General features: G+C 42.7%; 1 pseudogene; it reads left to right on the top strand.

Moving 5' to 3' along the window:
* Nucleotides 1-7,809: 7,809 nt before the first annotated feature.
* Nucleotides 7,810-24,428, top strand: part of LOC147960142 (uncharacterized) — a 33,535-nt pseudogene continuing 16,916 nt past the window's right edge.

Here is a 24,428-nt window from a genome sequence, read left to right as displayed (position 1 = left end):
GTATACAAATGTCTAAACGAACCCCGAAAATTTCCAAAATTTAACACAACACTCCTGTTGTTCTATGTTGACGCTAGAAATTTTTTGAAAGCAATAAGAGGTAACGGATATCGTTTCGTCCCCAAAGGTGGCACATTCCCTACCGAAACCATTAGGCTTGTTGTGAGAGGCTCTGATTTGTGAGAAGCTTATACCCAAACCTGCCCCAAATGGGACAAATTTCTTACCACGGCATGTTGATGCCGCTCCATTATAGCATGCCAAGTTTCGGATGCGTTTGGTTGCTGGGCTATCTGATACGTCTCCAAGGTATCTATAATTTTTGATTGCTCCATGCTATATTATCTTTTGTTTTGGACATTATTGGGCTTTATTATACACTTTTATATTATTTTTGGGACTAACCTACTAATAGGAGGCCCAACCTAGAATTGCTGTTTTTTGCCTATTTTAGGGTTTCGAAGAAAAGGAATATCAAACAGATTCCAAACGGAATGAAACCTCCGGGAACGTGATTTTTGGAACAAACAAGATCCAGGGAATTGTACCCTACGTCAAGCAACCAACAGGGAGGCCACGAGGTAGGGGGGCGTGCCTACCCCCCCAGGCGCGCCCTCCACCCTCGTGGGCCCCATGTTGCTCCATCGACGTACTTCTTCCTCCTATATATACCTACGTACCCCCAAACGATCAGAAACGGAGCCAAAACCCTAATTCCACCGCTGTAACTTTCTGTATCCACAAGATCCCATCTTGGGGCCTGTTCCGGAGCTCCGCCGGAGGGGGCATCAATCACGGAGGGCTTGTACATCAACACCATAGCCTCTCTGATGAAGTGTGAGTAGTTTACCTCAGACCGTCGGGTCCATAGTTATTAGCTAGACGGCCTCTTCTCTCTTTTTGGATCTCAATACAAAGTTCTCCCCCTCTCTTGTGGAGATCTATTCGATGTAATCTTCTTTTTGCGGTGTTTTTGTTGAGACCGATGAATTGTGGGTTTATGATCAAGTTTATCTATGAACAATATTTGAATCTTCTCTGAATTCTTTTATGTATGATTGGTTATCTTTGCAAGTCTCTTCGAATTATCAGTTTGGTTTGGCCTATTAGATTTATCTTTCTTGCAATGGGAGAAGTGCTTAGCTTTGGGTTCAATCTTGCGGTGTCCTTTCCCAGCGACAGTAGGGGCAGCAAGGCACGTATTGTATTGTTGCCATCGAGGATAACAAGATGGAGTTTTCACCATATTGCATGAGTTTATCCCTCTACATCATGTCATCTGGCTTAAGGCGTTACTCTGTTCTTATGAACTTAATACTCTAGATGCATGCTGGATAGCGATCGATGTGTGGAGTAATAGTAGTAGATGCAGGCAGGAGTCGGTCTACTTGTCTCGGAGTAATATGATGTGTGGAGTAATATGATGAAGATGCCTATATACATGATCATACCTAGATATTCTCATAACTATGCTCAATTCTATCAATTGCTCAGCAGTAATTTGTTCACCCACCGTAAAATACCTATGCTCTTGAGAGATGCCACTAGTGAAACCTATGGCCCCCGGGTCTATCTTCATCATATTAATCTTCCAATACTTAGTTATTTTCATTGCCTTTTATTTTACTTTGCATCTTTATCATAAAAATACCAAAAATATTATCTTATCATATCTATCAGATCTCACTCTCGTAAGTGACCGTGTAGGGATTGACAACCCCTTATCGCGTTGGTTGCGAGGATTTATTTGTTTTGTGCAGGTGCGAGGGACTCGCGCGTAGCCTCCTACTGGATTGATACCTTGGTTCTCAAAAACTGAGGGGAATACTTACACTACTTTGCTGCATCACCCTTTCCTCTTGAAGGGAAAACCAACGCAGTGCTCAAGAGGTAGCAAGAAGGATTTCTGGCGCCGTTGCCGGGGAGGTCTACGCAAAAGTCAACATACCAAGTACCCACCACAACCCTTATCTTCCACATTACATTATTTGCCATTTGCCTCTCGTTTTCCTCTCCCCCACTTCACCCTTGCCGTTTTATTTGCCCTCTCTCTCCATCCTCCTTCTCTTTCCCTATTTTCCTCTTCTTTTGTTTGCCTTCTTCCCATATGTATCATTGTTTGTGTTTCCATGTGCCTTCTATTTGCTTGCATCTTTGCTTGCTAAAAATCTATTGATATGGATCCACTTAAAGTGTTCTACTTAGATCATCTTCGATCCTTATGCGCTCGTGCTGATACCCCAACTAGCCTAGTTGATGGGAAATCTTTAGATGAGCATGCTCATTTTGTGCGTCACCATTTGTCTGAAAAAGGGAGAATCTTATGGAATCAAATAAACAGATTGTTGTGTTATGCTTGGAATCTTTGTGAAATTTGTGATTTTACTTGTTGCTCTAAGAACCCTAAAAACACCTCCCCTACCTATGTGAGTTTAATGATATTGAAATCTTATCTTCTTATGCAAGGGGTGTTTATAGTTACTACGATATCGAACGAATTGAAGAATTTGTTGCTTTTAAGGGTGCTTATGAAGTTGCTTCTTTGATTGAAAAATATGATATTACTCTCTACGAATCTGAAAATTTTGACATAATTAAATATTGCTATGAAAACTATGCCCATAATGTCTATGTCAAAGAATTTATTGAAAGAATGACTATTGCTTCGAAAGAAAATGATGATATGCATGAATCTATAGATAATTATGATTCCAATGATTTGATTGAAATATCCCTTGATGAACATGATCCTTGCTATTCTTGTGGCCATGATGCCAATATTTATGAAGATGAATTTACTATAGTTCCTTATGTTAAACATGAGATTGTTACTATTGCACCCATACTTAACAGCTCCTTCGATGAAAAGCATGATTGCAATGATGTTATTATAAATTCTCTTAATGTCAATTGTGTTAATTATATGCAAAACCCTAAGCTTGGGGATGCTAGTTTTGCTATGACTACTATTTGTTGCAATGATCATGATTGGGGTGATTCTTCTTTTGATCTTGAAAATTTATTTAAGCCCCTTGATGAATATGAGATTGATAATAGTGTTTGCAATATTATTGAAAGTGGGTTTGGAATAGTGTCAACTTTAGATCCCACATATTTGGAGAATGTTCAATCTTATGAAATTTTTGATAAAAGTGGGTTTGGAGAGGTCGTGACTTTAGTTAATGTTAATCCCACTATTTTGGAAGAGTGTCAACTTTGCATGCATGTGGATCGTGTTGAAAATATTTTATGTGATAGCTATTTTGTTGAATTTTCTTATGATCCTACATGTAATTATTATGAGAGAGGAAAATATGGTGGTAGAAATTTTCATGTTACTAAATTACCTCTCGTTATGTTGAGATTGCTATTGTTTCTTTCCGCTTTCTTGCATATGCTAGTTTTTGCTTGCCTTGATAATTTGTTTGCCTATAATATGCCTATGCATAGGAAGTATGTTAGACTTAGGTTTGTTTGTCACGTGTTTTATGATGCTCTCTTTGTGCTTCAATTCTTGTCTTTCATGTGAGCATCATTGAAATATTATGCCTAGCTAGACGGCCTCTTCTCTCTTTTTGGATCTCAATACAAAGTTCTCCCCCTCTCTTGTGGAGATCTATTCGATGTAATCTTCTTTTTGCGGTGTTTTTGTTGAGACCGATGAATTGTGGGTTTATGATCAAGTTTATCTATGAACAATATTTTAATCTTCTCTGAATTCTTTTATGTACGATTGGTTATCTTTGCAAGTCTCTTTGAATTATCAGTTTGGTTTGGCCTACTAGATTGATCTTTCTTGCAATGGGAGAAGTGCTTAGCTTTGGGTTCAATCTTGCGGTGTCCTTTCCCAGTGACAGTAGGGCAGCAAGGCACGTATTGTATTGTTGCCATCGAGGATAACAAGATGGGGTTTTCATCATATTGCATGAGTTCATCCCTCTACATCATGTCATCTTGCTTAAGGCGTTACTCTGTTCTTATGAACTTAATACTCTAGATGCATGCTGGATAGCGGTCGATGTGTGGAGTAATAGTAGTAGATGCAGACAGGAGTCGGTCTACTTGTCTCGGACGTGATGCCTATATACATGATCATACCTAGATATTCTCATAACTATGCTCAGTTCTGTCAATTGCTCAACAGTAATTTGTTCACCCACCGTAAAATACCTATGCTCTTGAGAGAAGCCACTAGTGAAACCTATGGCCCCCGGGTCTATCTTCATCATATTAATCTTCCAATACTTAGTTATTTCCATTGCCTTTTATTTTACTTTGCATCTTTATCATAAAAATACCAAAAATATTATCTTATCATTTCTATCAGATCTCACTGTGTAGGGATTGACAACCCCTTATCGCGTTGGTTGCGATGATTTATTTGTTTTGTGCAGATGCGAGGGACTCGCGCATAGCCTCCTACTGGATTGATACCTTGGTTCTCAAAAACTGAGGGAAATACTTATGCTACTTTGCTACATCACCCTTTCCTCTTCAAGGGAAAACCAAAGCAGTGCTCAAGAGGTTGCACTATCCCACCCTGGGATAGGGACAACTATTTTTTTGGATAACAGCTGTTTGGTTCGAGGGCGAGTCGGGATAGGAATAGCCAGATGCTGGGAACATTCTTCGAAAACGAGGCTAAGCGCGTCCGTGAAAATCTTGCGGACCTGCGTATCCTGACGCGCGCGTGACGTGAAGCAAGCCATGAAACACTTTTCTCTACACTCCTGCTTCGTTCAGCTCTATTCTCTCCTGCGGCGGTGGCGTCCGTATAAACGAAGCACGGCGACGGAGATCAGTGTGCGGCGGTATGGATCTCCCCCTCCCTATCTTCTTACTTGGCATGCCTTCTCTCCTTCCTTTGTCATTTCTTCCATTGGAGCTGTAACCCAGTAGCGGTCATGGCGGCGGCAGTCAGAGGTGAGTGCCATGCGTAGCCGACGGAGCCCTGCAGATGGAGGTTGGGCGTGCTGCACGCGCTGCGTATTGGGCGTGTTTGCCGGCTGCGCGCTGGACGTGCTTGCCTGACATGCCTACTGCGCGCGCTGTACGCCGGGCCTTTTTGCCAGGCTGCCGGCCGGGCGTGCGTGCTGCACTTGCCGTTCTCGCGTGTGCATGGTGTATATGTGTTCATGGTGTATTGATGTGTTTCACTTGATAATCTCCCCAAAATATTGGTCCTTTGATTAATTTTGTCCTACATCAGTCGAAAGGGAAAAAGGAACAGGAAATCAGTGGCTATCCCAACCATGCTTTATCCTTCAAACCAAACAAAATATAGGCTAACCTCATCAATCAACCAAACAGAAAAATGGCTATCCCTAACCAGCTGGATAGGGATACCCATAACCACCCTAGCATCTCCCTTGAACCAAACACATCCTTCATGAATTTCAGACAAGTTTTGGATTTACTAGAATTTAAAAACCAGGTATCTCAGTGTTTGCGGCTGAGTGACAGTGGGAGGGTGTATGCCATTCATTCCCATTTCTTGCATGGGACCTAAGCATGCAACCAAGGACACAGATTTGATTTTTCAACCAATTTATATACACTGGAGCATGTGCATGTAGTTCAAATTTGAATTATGCACATAAAATGCCTAGAAAACCCAGTTAATGTATAAAAATGTCCAAATGAACCCCGAAAAATTCCAAAATTTAACACAACACTCCTGTTGTTTTGTGTTGACACTAGAAATTTTTTGAAAGAAATAAGAGGCAACGGATATCATTTCGTCCCCAAAGGTGGCACGTTCCCTACCGAAACCATCAGGCTTATTGTGAGAAGCTCTGGTTTGTGAGAAGTTTATATCCAAACCTTCCTCAAATGGGACAAAATTTTTACCACGGCATGTTGATGCCGCTCCATGATAGCATGCCAAGTTTCATGAATTTCAGATGAGTTTTGTATTTACTAGAATTTAAAACCAGGTATCTCAATGTTTGCGGCCGATTAACGGTGGCATGGTGTTGGACATTCATTCCCATTTCTTGCATGGGACCTAAGCATGCAACCAAGGACACATATTTGTTTTTAAACCAATTTATATGCACTAGAGCATGTGCATGTAGTTCATATTTGAAGTATGCACATAAAATGCCTAGAAAACCCAGTTAATGTATAAAAATGTACAAATGAACCCCGAAAAATTCCAAAATTTAACACAACACTCCTGTTGTTCTATGTTGACACTAGAAATTTTTTGAAAGCAATAAGAGGCAACGGATATCGTTTTGTCCCCAAAGGTAGCACGTTCCCTACAGAAACCATCAGGCTTGTTGTGAAAAGCTCTGATTTGTGAGAAGCTTATACCCAAACCTGCCCCAAATGGGACAAAATTTTTACCATGGCATGTTGATGCCACTCCATGATAGCATGCCAAGTTTCATGAATTTCATACGTGTTTTGGATTTACTAGAATTTTAAAACCAGGTATCTCAATGTTTGCGGTCGAGAGACGGTGGCAGGGTGTTTGACATTCATTCCCATTTCTTCCATGGGACCTAAGCATGCAACCATGGACACATATTTGATTTTTCAACCAATTTATATGCACTGGATCATGTGCATGTAGTTCAAAATTGAATTATGCACATAAATGCCTAGAAAACCTAGTTAATGTATAAAAATGTCCAAACGAACCCTGCAAATTCCAAAATTTAACACAACACTCCTGTCGTTCTATGTTGACACTAATTTTTTTGAAAGCAATAAGAGGCAACGGATATCGTTTCGTCCCCAAAGGTGGCATGTTCCCTACCGAAACCATCAGGCTTGTTGTGGAAAGCTCTGATTTGTGAGAAGCTTATACCCAAACCTGCCCCAAATGGGACAAAAATTTTACCACGACATGTTGATGCCGCTCCATGATAGCATGCCAAGTTTCATGAATTTCAGACGTGTTTTGGATTTAGTAGAATTTAAAAACCAGGTATCTCAATGTTTGCGGCTGAGTGACGGTGGCGGGGTGTTTGACATTCATTCCCATTTCTTGCATGGGACCTAAGCATGCAACCAAGGACACAAATTTGATTTTTCAACCAATTTATATGCACTGGAGCATGTGCATGTAGTTCAAATTTGAGTTATGCACATATAATGCTTAGAAAACCCAGTTAATGTACAAAAATGTCCAAACGAACCCCGGATTTTTTTCCAAAATTTAACACAACACTCCTGTTATTCTATGTTGACACTAGAGGTGTGGGTGTGCTGTAGTCTCCTTTGTGTACCCAAATTGTGCAATGACGTGGATGACCACTGTAACCAGAAAAATTCGAACCAAATTTTTTGACGTTCAAACTCATTACACATGGGTTAAGCTATTTGAATCGTTTCTGGTGTTCACATATCGTACATAGTTATGAATAAGGGACCGTGTCTGATGACACTTTGCGTGCCAGTTTTTTTGCTGAACCGATTCCAAATTCTCGGCTTCCGCGGAAATATCTACCTCCCCGCCCCCTTCCCTTTACCAAAAGCCACATTTCCCCTATTTTTTCCTTCCTTTCCAAGTTGAAACCTTCACTCCTTACTTGCAGCGCCGCCTCCTCGCCGGCGACCCTCCTTCCGCTGCACGGCCTCGTCTATCCACGCAGGTAATCCACACCCGAACCCCATCCTCCTTCTCCTTCCACATCCCACATGCCCTGACCATCGGCGCGACACCTTCCACCGAAATCACCGACCCCTCCACCAAATAAGCGCCGCCCTAAGCCATGGTGCATGCAGTATAGCTAGGATCTCAAGGAGCATTTGGCAGCGGAGAAGCAAATCACAGCCGCACGTGTGGATGAGGTCACAATGGCTGCCATTCATGCCGACCCCCAGATCTTGGAGGAGCACCTCGCCGTCAAGGCCACCGTTGATGCCTCGCACGCCGATGACACGATGCGGTTGGCTGCTTTAAACGACTGTTCGTGGGCACCCATGACATGGAGGCCTCGCCCTCTTCCATGTCCAAGGAGCCAATCATCATCGATATCTCCAACAATGAGGAGTAGCTTGTCTTATTAGCTCACTATAAGGACCCATGTTCAGTTTGCTAGCTAGTGCCTTTCCTTAACATATTCTAGTGAATTGTGCTATCTACTTTTACCATGCAATCTGTTGCTCTAGTGTATATGTTCTATATGTCGTGCAATGTGGTGCTCACTTATTAACTATTTGGTTAATTAGTTGTCGTGTTTAGTTAACTGTTTGGTTCAATTATGCAAATGTGATGTTCAATTCTTCAGGGTGCAATTTTGTATTGTCTCCCATGTGAGAAATAAATTGAATTTTTATTTACAAAATACATGAGAAATAAATACAATTGCTATATTTCCAAGTTGTCAAGCATGCTTGGTTTGGTTAACTGCCTGATCTTCTAGTATGTTATACATTGTGCAATGTGGTGCTCAGTTAACATTTGGTTCATTTGTTGTGGTGCTTAGTTAACCGTTTGGTTCAATTCTGCAATGCGATGTTCAATTGTTGTGGGTGCATTCTGTTATTGTATACCATGTGAGGAATAAATTGAATTTGGCTGCACTAAATACATGAGAAACAAATACAATTGCTATATTTCCAAGTTGTTAAGCATGCTTGGTATGGTTAACTATCTGATCTTCTATTAGGAGTATGTTATATTGTGCAATGTGGTGCTCAGTTAATGTTTGGTTCATTTGTTGTGGTGTTTAGTTAACTGCGTGGTTCAATTCTGCAATGCGATGTCCAGTTGTCATGGGTAGAATTTTGTATTGTTGTGCATGTGAGGAATAAATCAAATTTGGCTGCACTTAATACAGGATAAACATATACAAGTGCTATATTTCCTAGTTCTTAATCATGCTTGGTATGGATAAATGGGTTTTCCATGTGGCTCGAATTAATCTGATGAATCTGCAATGTGCTTATTTTTCATCAACATATTTTACCGATAGCATGCGAACCCTTACTTAACCCGATGACTAACTACCTTATATGTGTTACAGGGAAACAATGGGAAGCACTGAGGTTTACAATCGAGGTTTGCACATGCATGGTCCTTTGTCTAATAGCACATTATTGTGCAATTGCAGGAACCATTCTAATATTTAGGTTTTCAACAATTTGGTCTTGCACATGTAGGTCCTGCTGTTAGAGGTTTTGACCCACTGTCGACCCTTTTTTGCATATGGGGAAATGAGTTGTCCATGAATATCAATCAAGTCAAGAAACTCAAAAAGATTGTTAGGATAAAGAAATAGCGACAAAAAACAACAAGCTCTTTGTCTGCACAATGAAGAAGACATCGGCTCACTATAGGATGGTACTAACTATTGTACCTTGCCTTTTTTATTCCTTTGCCCCATTTCCAATATAGAGAAGATATTTATGCACATCCTTGTTTTTAGGCCTTTCCAAAGCAGTTCACTGATGATTACCTCTCAAACCACCTATATGGTTAGGAGGCGAGGAAGGTATTCATACAACACCCACGGTTCAATATTGAAGTGTTCCTGAAGAGGATGAAGGATGGACGGCCAATCATCCACAAGCACTGGCCTAAACTTGCAAAGACCTTCAACATCAATGAAGGCTCAATATTTGTCGTCTGCTTCAGCAGTTTTCCAGATGAGATACATCTGCTTATGTACCGTCTATGATGCTAATTTTGAAGGGTTATAGATGTTGCATGTGAAACTTGGTGCTGGTGCAGTTGTGTAATGGGGTAGCTAAGTGCTGAAGCTATACGATGTTGTACTCCGATGTATTTCAATTATGAAAATGATATATATTGTGTGCTTAATATGAAATATCAATTAGATTAATAAATGGATTATTAATAATAGGATAATTAGCCTGCTAATTGGGTTTTTCTATTGCAAATGGTTATTGAGAAAACACCATGGGCGATGACCTCAGCAACACACACAGTTTCTAGGAATAAACCGTGTTGGATTAATGAACAATCACACACGACATCCTCTTGAAAAATGTTTGCGTTAGGCCACCTAGCGCAAACATTTACCACATAAAAACTGTGTGTGATGGACAGACTTTGCCACACAATTTCTTCTACGCGCCGTGTGTGATGCATTCAATAACGCAAATGATAAAATTGTTAATACGTGTGCAATGGAAACGCTATCACAAACGATTTAACAGGCAAAATTGTGTGTGATGTACCTGCGAACAGAAACGTTTTCCTTGGAGCGACTGTGTGGGATGTATATAAGAACGAACAGAAACGTTTAGTGGGGACTGACTGTGTGGGATGTACTTACAACCAAAAATGATTTTGCCTGTATAATTGTATTTTTTAGCACTACGTATAACCGTATTTGATCACTCGCCGATCGCACACGACCTTATTTTGCCGAGCGTATGTGCCAGGAGGGCATATCCCCGATGGTTTCTGGGTCGTGTGGGAAGGACCCCCTATCGCCCACACTCACTAGGCGACGGTTCCAAATGCCATTGTGGAAAGGGGTTAAAAACTGTTCATATAGCACCTCGCTATACTAGTGTAGTCTTATAACCTGCGCTCACTACCGCTTCCTATTTCACAGACTCTCAAAAAGATTTAAGTGAAGCATGAGAGTGCAATCATTTCTATAAAATATAACCACCGTCGTGCTCTAACAGATATAAGTGAAGCACTAGAGCAACTGCATATCTCAGGAGATATAAGTGAAGCTCATAGAGTTTTCTAGCAAATTGCAATGAATATGTGTCTCTGTCAAAAAGGTGTGTCCAGCAAACAATGATGGCAGAAAACTAGAAAGCAAAGAAAATAAAACTATGGCACAAGACACTCCAAGTAAAACTCATATCATGTGATGAATAAAAATGTAGCACCAAGTAACATACTGATGAATTGTGGATGAAAGAGGGATGCCATCCAGGGCATCCCCAAGCGTAGACGCTTGGGTCTCCCTTGAATATTATGTTGGGCTGCCTTGGGCATCCCAGGCTTATGGTCTTATTGCTCCTTATTCCTTCATCCATTGTGATCTCGCCCAAAACTTGAAAACTTCAGAACACAAAACTCAACAGAAACCTCATGAGATTCGTTAGTATAGTAGACAAATCATAAACTTTAGGTACTATTATAAATTCATTCATGATTAATTTTAGATAATACCTATTGTATTCTAACTTATCCATGACGTATACCCCCTAATAATCCATATCATCATTAAAATAAGCACACCGTGCAATAAAAACAGAATTTGTCTAAAATAGAACAGTCTGTAATGATCTGAACAAAAACTATACTTCTATAACTCCAATTTTTCTAAAAAATAGGACGACATGGGGAATTTGTATTAATCATGTGTAAAAGTTTCATAATTTTACCACATCCCAGTGAATTATAGTAATTATAGTACCGGACACAAAAGTTTTTGTTTTTTCAGGGAATCAAGTCAACTATCAAACAAATCATCCCAAAGGCTTTACTTGGCACAAACAGCAATTAAAACATAAAAACACAATAATTACAGTAGCAATAATCATGTCAACACACAAGAACATAAAGTAAAAGAAAAAATAGATAACGATTGGGTTTCCTCCCAACAAGCACTATTGTTCTATGCCCCTAGCTAGGCATAATGCATTGTTTCAAGTATTGTCGTCTTTCATATTAATCCCATAGGTAGCTCCCATAATAGATTCATATGGTGGTTTAATTATCTTCCTTGGGAAGTGTTCCATCCCTTTCTTTAATGGAAACTGGAGCCTTATATTTCCTTCTTTCATGTCAATAATGGCACCTATGGTTTGTAGGAAAGGCCTACCAAGTATTATAGGATAAGACGGATTGCATTCAATATCTAACACAATAATGAAATCCATGGGCACATAATTTCTATTAGCAAGTATAAGAACATCATTTATTCTACCCAATGGTTTCTTAACAATGGAATCCGCTAGGTGCAAGTTAAGGGAATATTCATCCATATCTACAAGACCTACCATGTCACATAAATATTTTGGTATAGTAGAGACGCTAGCACCTAGATCACACAAAGCATTACATTCATAAAATTTAATATCAACTTTGATAGTAGGCTCCCACTCATCTTGTAATTTCCTAGGTATAGAAACCTCCAATTCTAGCTTTTCTTCATGAGCCTTTATCATAGCTTCTACGATATATTTAGTAAAAACTTTATTTTGTTTGTAAGCATTTGGTGAGTTCATCATGGATTGCAACAAAGAAATACATTAAATAAAAGAGCAATTATCATAATTAAAGTCCATTTAATCTAAAGTAGCGGGCACAAAACTATTTAAATTCTTGACTCTTCAAACCCACTTTTATTGTTTATATCTTTAAGATCATCACCCTCTGAACAATCGGGATGCCTTCTAGCTAAAGCGGAAACATCTCGATTCTCTTTTTCATCAAGTTTTATATTACTAAAAAAAGTTTCAATGGGGGTCACACCAATCATTTTAATATCTTCATCATGATTACGATAAAAACTGGGTGGAATTTTTTTCTAGGAATTCTCGCTTAGCTCTAATCCTTGCGATCCTCTCTCTACCTTCATTCATGGTGACTTGAATATACTTTAATGTTTAAGTGTCATCCATTTTATGTGGCATAATTTTTATTTTAAGAGTCTCCACATCATGAGTAATTCTTGCCATATCGTCAACTTTACATAGTTTTTCTTCTACCATAGCATTGAAAATCTTTTGAGAACTAATAAATTCCTTCATGTTGTTCTCAAGTTCAGAAGGTATCCTACCATTATATGAATTACCATAATTATTAGAGGGATTACGGGGATACAGTCTAGGATTGAAATTCCCTTTATAAGCATTGTTGTTGAAATTATTTCTAGCGATAAAATTCACATAAATAGCATCATTATTTTTCTCAATCAAAGTAGATAGAGGCACATCATTAGGATCAACATGAGAATTTTTACTAGTAAGCATATTCATAAGAGCATCCATTTTACCACTCAAAGTAGAAACTTCTTTGACAGAGTTTACCTTCTTTCTAGTTTGAGCTCGCTCGGTGTGCCATTGAGAATAATTTATCATCATATTATCAATAAGCTTTGTAGGTTCTCCTAATGTAATTACCATAAAGGTACCACCACCAGCAGAGTCTAGAAGATTTCTCGACACAAAGTTTAGTCCCACATAAATTTTTTGTATTATCATCCATAAGCTTAATCCATGAGTGGGGCAATTTTTAATCATTAATTTTATTCTCTCCCAAGATTGTGCAATGTGTTCTTGCTCAAGTTTCTTAAATTCCATTATTTGATTTCTAAGAGAAATAATCTTAGCGGGAGGAAAAATACTTGGCAATAAAATCATCCTTACATTTATCCCATGAATCAATCTATTGTGAGGCAAGGATGAAAACCAAGCTTTAGCACGATCTCTTAGAAACAAAGGAAATCATTTCAACTTAATAATATCATTATCCATATCTTTTTTCTTTTGCATATCACATAATTCAACGAAGGTGTTAAGATGGGATGCATCTTCTTCATTAGGATTTCCAGAAAACTGTTATTTCATAATAAGATTTAGCAATGCAAGATTAATAGCATATGACTCCGCACTAGTGGCAGGTGGATAAATTGAAGTACTAATAAAATCATTATTATTAGTATTTGAGAAGTCACATAATTTGGTGTTTTCTTGAAACATAGTGGCAAAGCAAGCAAACAAGCAAGCTAGCAAAGTAAAATATTTTGTGTTTTTGATATTTTTTGTAACGAGACTAATAAAAGAAAATAAAGCAATTAAAAGTAGAGCAAGTAAATGATAATGTAAATGAAGGTACTTGTAGGTTTTGATAATGTCTCCCCGGCAACAGCGACATAAATTCTTTCTGCTACTTGTGAGCTGCGTTAGGATTTTTCCCGAAGAGGAAGGGTGAAGCAATAGTAGTTGATAAGTATTTCCCTCAATGAGAACCAAGGTTATCGAACTAGTAGAAGAATCATGCAAAGCCTAGTGAACAGTACCTACACACACAAGAGCAAATACTTGCACCCAACGCGGGCAAGAGGGTTGTCAATTCCCTTGAACTCGTTACTTGCAAGGATCAAATCGGGTAGTGGTGGATATATAAATTGCAAAACAAAATAAAAGATAATAAATTGCAGCAGGGTATTTTTTGGTTTTTGTAGTATGATAATAGTAGACCCGGGGCCCATAGTTTTCACTAGAGGCTTCTCTCTTGAAATAATGGCATAAGGTGGGTAGACAAATTACTGTTGGAAAGTTGATAGAAAAGCGCATAGTTATGGTGTTATTCATGGCAATGGCCATGTATATAGGCATTACGCCCGTGATAAGTATACTGAAACGATTCTGCATCTACTACTATCTTTTTACCTAATAATAAAGCAAATTGGGTTTCTTTCGTCCGTCATGGCATTTTTTAGAAAAGTCCCTCTATTTCAGAGAATTCAACCCACAGTCCTATTTTAAGTTAAACGAATCGTTATTTTCGTATTTGACACAAAAGTCCCTGTCTTTTCTTGAAATCAACCCGCCGTCCAGATTTAAGTCACACCTGAACCGTTATTTTACATTTTTCAAACCCCCCCTGATGTTTTAGGTAATTCATCCGTGGATCATATTTAAGTCAAACAAATGCTTTTTAAAATCATCCATATCTTTTAAACCGTAACTCCGATTTGAACATGTTATATATGAAATTTGATTAGAAAAATATGTAGAATATGAATATGATATTAGTTTTACCTATTAAGTATTTTTAAATATTATTTTGGAATATATTTGAGTCAAACCAAATGATTTTCTAAATTATCTGTATCTTTTAAACCGTAACAACGATTTTAACATATTATATATGAAATTTTATTAGAAAAATGTGTGGAATCTAAATATGATGTTAATTTTACCTGTTAAATATTTTTAAAATATTTTTATGGAAGAAAACTTATAATTTATAGCGTAAGATCCTTTTTTTCATACCGGTGGTGATCCAGATTGCAAATAAACACCCCACTATAACCATATAGGGAAAAGAAAACATCGATAACTACACATGCATACCTCTAAAAAATGTCGCAGGGGAAAACAACAGATTTCTCATCGCGAGAGTGAGAGAAAGTGAGCGAGCGAGAGAGAGAGAGAGAGAGAGGAGAGGGAGGAGAGAGGGAGAGAGAGACGCCTTTGGATTAACCATATTCAACACACATTTTTTGTTGTTTTGAGTGAACACCAAGGCCATCGCCGGCAAGGGTGAGAAGGAGGATAAGCGGCAACACAAATATGATGCCTCGCAAAAATAAAGGAGATGGACCTATTGTGGTCTTGAGTGATGGTTGTTGAGTTAAGAGTGGGTGTTATGTTTTCTCTCCCGTTGCAACGCACGAGCTCTTTTACTAGTTATTCCAACAATCGACCGCTATCCAGCATGCATCTATGGTATTAAGTTCATGACAAACAGAGTAATGCCTTAAGCAAGATGACATAATGTAGACAAACTAAACTCAAACAATATGAATGAACCCCATCGTTTTACCCTTAATGGCAACAATACAAATATGTGCCTCGCTACCCCTTCTGTCACAACGTGAGGACACTGCAAGATTGAACCCACTACAAAGCACCTCTCCCACTGAAGATAAATCAATCTAATTGGCCAAGCCAAAAGGATAGATTGGACAGAAATACAAAGCTATAACAATCATGCATAATAAAGTACAACAAACACTCAATTACTTTCAATGAATAATCTGATCATGAACCCACAACTCATCGGATCCCAACAAACACACCGCAAAAGAAGATTACATCGGATAGAAGTCCATGGAGATCAAGGTGAACTTTGTATTGAAGATCGGGGAGAAAGAAGAAGCCATCGAGCTACTAGCTATGGACCCATAGGTCTGTGGTAAACTACTCACACATCATTAGAGGTGCAACAAGGATGATGTAGAAGCCCTTCGTGATTGATTTCCCCTCCAGCAGAGTACCATAAAATGCCTCCAGATGGGATTGCGGAAGAACAAAAGCTTGCACCGAAAGAAAAGTTGTTTTGGGTGGATTTCTATTGGTTTGGGAATATTTGGGAATTTATGAAGTTGGAATTAGGTCAAACGGAACTGCGTGGGACCCACGAGCTTAGGGAACGCCCCCCCACCGAGGGTGTGCTGGATGAGCTTGTTACTCTCCCCTAGATCTTCTAGTCTCACAAACTTTCTAGGGTCCCTTCTGGTCCACAAAAAATCATTGTAAAGTTTCATTGTGTTTGGACTTCGTTTGGTACTGATTGTCTGGAAAACTAAAAATAAGCAAAAAACAACAACTGGCACTGAGTTAATAGGTTAGTCCCCAAAAATGTTATAAAATCGCATATAAAGTATCTAAGATTGGTAATATAATAGCATGAAACAATCAAAAATTATATATACATTGGAGACGTATCACTCCACAAGGGAGGTGAGGGAGTCCTGGATTAGGGGGTGTACGGATGGCCAGACTATACCTTCAGCCGGACTCCTGGACTATGAAGATACAAGATTGAAGACTTCGTCCCGTGTCCGGGAGGGACTTTCCTTGGCGTGGAAGGCAAGCTTGGCGATACGGATATGCAGTTCTCCTACCATTGTAACCGACTTTGTGTAACCCTAACCATCTCCGGTGTCTATATAAACCGGAGGGTTTTAGTACGTAGGACAACATACAGAACAACAATCATACCATAGGCTAGCTTCTAGGGTTTAGCCTCTCCGATCTCGTGGTAGATCTACTCTTGTACTACCCATATCATCAATATTAATCAAGCAGGACGTAGGGTTTTACCTCCATCAAGAGGGCCCGAACCTGGGTAAAACTTCATGTCCCTTGCCTCCTGTTACCATCCGGCCTAGACACACAGTTCGGGACCCCCTACCCGAGATCCGCCGGTTTTAACACCGACATTGGTGCTTTCATTGAGAGTTCCTCTGTGTCGTCGCCGTTAGGCTTGATGGCTCCTATGATCATCAATAGAGATGCAGTCCAGGGTGAGGCCTTCCTCCCCAGATAGATCTTCGTCTTCGGCAGCTTCGCACTGCGGGCCAATTCACTTGGCCATCTGGAGCAGATCGAAAGCTATGCCCCTGGCCGTCAGGTCAGATTTGGAAGTTTAAACTACATGGCTGACATCCGCGAGGACTTGATCTTCGACGGATTCAAGCCACTACCGAGCACGCCGCACTGTCACAACGAGCATGATCTAGCTCTGCCGCCAAACAGTGCCCTGGAGGACACACCCGCATCGGCTTCTACCCTTAATTCGGAGCCAACTGCGCCGATTGAGGATGGGTGGTTGGACGCCGCCTCGGGGGCTGCGATCCCAACGGCGATCGAGCCAAACACCAGCCCCGCACTCCGCGAGACTCGTGACTCCAAGGAGCCGGAGTCCTCTCTGGACTCCGAACCCTCCGCGCCCCTGCTGATCGAATCCGATTGGGCGCCGATCATGGAGTTTACTGCCGCGGACATCTTTCAACACTCGCCTTTCGGCGATATTCTAAAGACACTAAAGTCTCTCTCTTTATCAGGAGAGCCCTGACCGGACTACGGTCAGCAAGGTTGGGATACGGACGATGAAGAAATTCAATACCGACCCACCACCCACTTTGTAGCCACTGTCGACGATTTAACCGACATGCTCGACTTCGACTCCAAAGACATCAACGGTATGGACACCGATGCAGGAGACGATGAAGAACCAGCGCCTATGGGCCCTGGAAAGCCACCTCGTCGTATGACATATACATGGACACCCTAAAAGAAGGAGATGGCGATGGAACAGCGGAGGATGACCCCTCCAAGAAACAGCCTAAGCGCCGGCGTCAGCGGCGCCGCTCAAAATCCCGTCAAAACAAATACGGTGATTCCAGCACGGGAGATAATAATAGTCCGGAGAGTGCCGAAGAAAACCCCCTCCAGCAGGATTTAGCACAGGAGGATGGAGAAGCCAGCCCTCATGAGAGAGCGGAAGACAGAGAGGTCGAGGACGATAAGTATACGCCTCCCTCCGAAGACGAGGCAAGCCTCGACGACGACGAATTCGTCGTGCCAGAGGATCCCGTCGAGCAAGAGCGTTTTCAACGCAGGCTTATGGCCACGGCAAGAAGCCTCAAGAAAAAATAGCAACAGCTTAGAGCTGATCAAGATTTGCTAGTCGACAGATGGACTGAAGTCCTTGCGGCCGAAGAGCATAAACTCGAACGCCCCACCAAGAGCTACCCAAAGCGCAGGGTGCTACCCCGAATAGAGGAGGAAGCACTTAAACCTACATCACCAACACTTGATACGGCTGACTGGCCACCTCGTGGCCGCGACAGAGAGGCCTCTCGGCCCTCCACTCAAGCCACACCCCATACCAAGGCATGGGAAAATGTGCCAGACCTGCGAGATATGTTGGAGGACAAGGCAAGGCAAACAAGATCGATCTACAGATCGCGTGGGCGCCCCACAACTCGAGACGGTAACCGTCACGCCAGACACAAATCCGGTAGGGCCGAACACAGTAGACAAAGCTCATTGGAGCTACGTCGTGATATAGACCAGTACAGAGGCGCCGCACACCCACTATGCTGCACAGACGAAGTAATGGATCATGAAATCCCTGAGGGTTTCAAACCCGTAAACATCGAATCATATGACGGCACAACAGATCCTGCGGTATGGATCGAGGATTATCTCCTTCATATCCACATGGCCCGCAGCGATGATCTCCACGCCATTAAATACCTCCCACTCAAGCTTAAAGGACCAGCTCGGCATTGGCTTAACAGCTTGCCAGCAGGATCAATCGGTTGTTGGGAGCACCTGGAAGCCTCATTCCTCGACAATTTCCAGGGCACCTATGTGCGACCACCAGACGCCGATGACCTAAGCCACGTAATTCAGCAGCCAGAGGAATCGACAAGGAAATTCTGGATACGGTTCCTAACAAAAAAAATCAAATAGTTGACTTTCCGGATGCAGAGGCCCTAGCAGCCTTCAAGCACAATATCCGTGACGAGTGGCTTGCCCGGCACCTTGGACAGGAAAAGCCGAAATCTATGGCAGCACTCACGACACTCATGACCCGCTTCTGCGCGGGAGAAGACAACAGGCTTGCTCGTAGCAACAATATGACCAAGAACCCTGGTAATTCGGATACCAGGGACAGTAGTGGTAGGTCACGTTGCAACAAGCAGAAGCGCCGCATTAACGGCGACAACACTGAGGATATGACAGTTAATGCAGGATTCAGAGGCTATAAATCCGGTTAGCGGAAAAAGCCATTCAAAAGAAATCCTAGGGGCCCGTCCAGTTTGGACTGAATACTCGACCGCTTGTGCCAGATACATGGCACCCCCGAAAAGCCAGCCAATCATACCAACAGGGATTGTTGGGTGTTCAAGCAGGCAGGCAAGTTAAATGCCGAAAATACCGACAAGGGGCTGCATAACGATGACAACGAAGAGCCCCGGCCGCCGAACAACAGTGGACAGAAGGGTTTTCCCCCACAAGTGCGGACGGTGAACATGATATATGCAACCCACATCCCCAAGAGGGAGCGGAAGCGCGCGTTAAGGGACGTATACGCGGTAGAGCCAGTCGCCCCAAAGTTCAACCCATGGTCCTCCTGCCCGATCACCTTTGATCGAAGGGACCATCCCACTAGCACCTATCATGGCGGATTCGCCGCATTGGTTCTAGACCCAATTATTGACGGATTTCATCTCACTAGAATCCTTATGGACGGCGGCAGCAGCCTGAACCTGCTTTACCAGGATACAGTGCGGAAAATGGGCATAGATCCCTTGAGGATTAAGCCCACCAAAACGACCTTTAAAGGCGTAATACCAGGTGTAGAGGCCAACTGTACAGGCTCAGTCACACTTGAAGTGGTCTTCGGATCTCCAGATAATTTCTGAAGCGAGGAGTTAATCTTCGACATAGTCCCATTCCGCAGTGGCTATCACGCACTGCTCGGGCGAACCGCATTCGCCAAGTTCAATGCGGTACCGCACTACGCATATCTTAAGCTCAAGATGTCAGGCCCTCGAGGAGTAATTATGGTCAATGGAAACACCGAACGCTCCCTCCGAACGGAGGAGCACACGGTGGCCCTTGCAGCGGAAGTACAAAGTAGCCTGTCCAGGCAGTTCTCCAGTCCGGCCATTAAACGTCCGGACACCGGCAAGCGCGCCCGGAGTAACCTACAACAAGACCTCCTGGCATGTTCCGAGCAGGCGTAGCAATGCGGCCCCAACCCCAGCCCTCGCAAAAATGCGACACCAGTGCTTCGCGTACATAACTACGCTCTAGAAATACCATGGGTACAGGGGGAGGGGCACCATCACGGCACGCCCGAAACACGGCTTAAACCGCACCAAGGCTGCCGATTTTTAATTTTCTCTTACTTTTAGGACTCCATTCTTCGGAAGGCCTGTTCGGCAGTTCAATTGCTGCACAAACGATGCAAGAACCAGGGAAGCAGACAAGCCATGCCGCATTACGGAACTCCCAGGTGGTCTCTATTACGAGCAGTATACCTGTTTCGCATACCATTCCGCAGCCTGCCCCTGGAACGGACATGTTAAATAGTCCAACCTTTTGCTTATCGCATTATTTTGTATCGTTCTGCTTTGATCGTAGCCCTTTTTAATAAACAATGCGTAGCTTTTGTCTATATTTGCATTACTCTTTTTTTACAAATATATGTTCCTTAACGATATGTTGCACCCGTACACTTTGGTACGGCCAAAATACGCCAGAGGCTTTAGTACCCCTCAATATGGTGTGAGAAGTCCGAACACTTTAACAAGTGCGGCACCCCGAACTTATAGCATTATATGCATCGGCTCTGAATCATGTCTTGGGTCAATAGTTGGGTTTGCCCGGCTCCTATGTTTTGGTGCCTTACGTTCCGCTATATCGGCTAAGGTAGCACTAGGAGAACTACTGCGATTGTGCCCCAGTTGAGCTAGGTCAAGCACCTCAGTAGAGAAAGCTAAAACTGACTGTCATGATGAAGCGAGAGCTGGTCGCTATTCGAGAGGTTTTTCGAGTCCCTAAAGACTTATGCCGCTTAGAGCGAAGAGTCGGCTCTGTCCGGCCAAGGCGTGGATAGCGCCCCGAACTCGGTCTTCCGAATACCAGGGGCTTCGCCGAAATTTAAAATTATAGAATTCTATGGCTAAGTGAGAGTGTTCACGCATTATAGTCTGATTGCCTTGTTCGTTGTGCTGAGCGCCTCCCTCGAAGGACCCAAACATGGGAAAAAGAGCGCTCAGGTTTATCCCCGAACACCCCAGCACTAGCGGCACGAGGGCAGAAGCCGACGACTCGCCATCTCTCAGAATTGATAAACAGCTGCACAGAAGGTAATATTTTAAATTCCAACAGCATTGCTTAGCGCATGTGAACAATTTTTCAGCGCACATGACAAAACGAGCGAGTTTTACTCAAAAATTACATCCCTGGAACATTCATCCGCCATAAGGCAGGCACCCTTCAGAACATCCTTATAATAATTCTTGGGCTTGCGATGCTCTTTCCCCGGCGGTGGCCCATCCTTCACAAGCTTCTCAGCATCCAGCTTGCCCCAGTGCACCTAAGCACGGGCAAGGGCCCTACGGGCACCTTCAATGCAGACGGAGCGCTTGATGACTTCGAGCCTTGGATAGGCCCCCACCAGCCGCTGCACCAGCCCGAAATAGCTCCCAAGCAGAGCCTCTCCAGGCCACAGCCGAACTATGAGGCCCTTCATGGCTTGTTCGGCCGCCTTGTGGAGCTCAACCAGTTGCTTCAGCTGGTCGCTCAGGGGAACGGGGTGTCTGGCCTCAGCATACTGAGACCAGAACACCTTCTCTGTTGAGCTGCCCTCCTCGTCTCGATAGAATGCGGCGGCATCGGACACGCTACGGGGAAGATCTGGGAATGCTCCTGGAGAGCTCCGGATTCGGGTAAGTAATAAGTAACTCACGCTTATGTGTTTGCTTTGCATAAAGAATGCCTTACCCGCCGCTATCTTTTTCACCGCATCCAACTCCTGGAGGGTCTTCTGGGATTTGGCCTTGGCAGACTTGGCATTTTCAATAGCCGCCACGAGCTCAGACGCTCGCGTCTTTGAGTCAAGCTCCAAACTCTCATGTTTTTTCATGAGAACCTGGAGCTCTTGCTGCACCTTGCCAACCTGGGCCTCATACTTCTCCCGCTCGATGCGCTCCGTGGCCGCCCTCTTCTCGGCCTCGACCAGCGCTTGCTTAAGGGTCGCCACCTCAGACATGGCCCCTACAATAGCTATGATAATCCTGTCATTTTTTGCAATTGAACCTTTTTTATATATATTTAAACAAGGTATTTCTTACCTTCCTTGTCCTCAAGCTGCTTCTTGGCACGCCCGAGCTCTTGCTCGGACTACTCGATGTTCTGCTTTAGCGTGTCCACTTCCGCAGTCAGTGCGGCGGACGCCAGCAGAGAAGCCTGCATACGCATATTGACTCCTTTTTGTTAGACTCCTGCGAATTTTATTTGATCCTCTCTTCGGCTTTTCTTCCCGAACGCCAAACAGAGCATCAGGGGCTACTGTCTATGCGGTAATATTATTTACACATTCTTTACTTACCTCAAAGCCTGTTAAAAGGCTAGTACATGCTTCAGTCAGTCTGCTCTTGGCGGACTGAACCTTCTGGACCACCGCACTCATAATGGTGTGGTGCTCCTCGTCGAGGGAGGCGCCTTTGAGCACCTCCAACAGATTGTCCGGTGCCTCCGATTGGACGGGGGTCACCGGCATGGTGGGCTTTCTCCTCTTAGAAGGAGGTCGCCCGCCTGAAAGTGTGTTATATCGACTAGAGGGGGGGTGAATAGGCGATTTTTATGAAAGTCTTCAAAACATGGAAGTTATGAAGACAAACGATAGAAATAAACCTATTACCCTGCAGCGGAAGGTAGACTACACTAGGCAAGCCATAGTCAAGTATTCAATAGAGTGAAAGCACAATGACTAATAGCAGCAATATAGTAAGGATCAGGTAGGAAGATATTATGAAGCCAAACAGAACACGCAGTCACTCAGTGAAGATAAAAGATAGTGCAATCATACAATGACTTCACAAGGAGTAACAGTACGTAAAGAGACGGGAAGGATGAAACCCGTGACTCTTTGAAGACAATGATGTGTTAGACCAGTTCCAGGTGCTGTGACAACTGTACGTCTGGTTAGGGCGGCTAGGTATTTAAACCTGAGGATACACAGTCCCGGACACCCAGTCCTGAACACGCAGCTCATGACACCCAGTCCTCACCGTATTCCCCTTGAGCTAAGGTCACACAGACCTCACCCAATCACTCTGGTAAGTCTTCAAGGTAGACTCCCAAACCTTCACAGACTTCATTGATCGGCAATCCACAACGTCTCTTGGATGCTCAGAACGCGACGCCTAACCGGCTGGAGGATTCACAGTCCTCAAGTGTAATAAGTCTTCAGATCACACAGACAAGAAGACTTAAGTGATGCCTAATTCTCTTTGGCTCTGGGTGGTTAGGGCTTTATCCTCGCAAGGAATTCTCTCTCAAAGGCTTCGAGGTGGGTTGCTCTCAAACGACAAAAGCCGTATACTAACTCTGAGCAGCCAACCGTTTTTGGTTGTAGGGGGTGGGCTATTTATAGCCACTAGGCAACCCGACCTGATTTGTCCGAAATGACCCTGGGTCACTAAGGAACTGACACGTGTTCCAACGGTCAGATTTCAAACTCACACGGCAACTTTACTTGGGCTACAAGCAAAGCTGACTTGTCCGACTCTGGACAAGATTCACTCTCATAGTCTTCACTCGAAGACATAGGTTTTGGTTAAGAATCACTTCAGTCATTCTGACTGGTTCTCTTGGACCCCACTTAACAGTACGGTGGTTCCTATGACTCAACAAAGAAAAGAAAAAGAACTACGAATGATCTAAGTCTTCGAGCTCCATAGGCTTCATGCGATGTCTTCTCTTGTCATAGTCTTCAATGTGAATATCTTCATATACCACCTTTGACTTCAATGTCTTCATACATTTTTAGGGGTCATCTATGGTAGGAAAACCGAATCCATGAGGGACTTCTACCTGTGTTATCCTGCAATTCTCACAAACACATTAGTCCCTCAACTAGGTTTGTCGTCAATACTCCAAAACCAACTAGGGGTGGCACTAGATGCACTTACAATCTCCCCCTTTTTGGTGATTGATGACAAACTAGTTGAAGTTTTCAACGGGGAATATAATATGTGAAATTGTAAAGGATAAGGAATTGTCTTCATAAGCTGCAAGGGCTCCCCCTGAAGATGTGCATATAAGTAGTTTGCTTTTGGAATGCAAATGCACATGGCAGGTTGTGCTTGTGGAGATCCTCTTCAACTTATGATGACAATCCACTATGCATGTGAAGGTATGTGAAGATAATGACA

This window comes from Triticum urartu, chromosome 7A, assembly GCF_056163025.1.
Source record: "Triticum urartu cultivar PI428250 chromosome 7A, HENAU_Tu73, whole genome shotgun sequence".
Classification (NCBI taxonomy): domain Eukaryota; kingdom Viridiplantae; phylum Streptophyta; class Magnoliopsida; order Poales; family Poaceae; genus Triticum; species Triticum urartu.
Note: the sequence above shows the minus strand (reverse complement) of the source record. Positions and strands in the feature narration are given on the sequence as shown.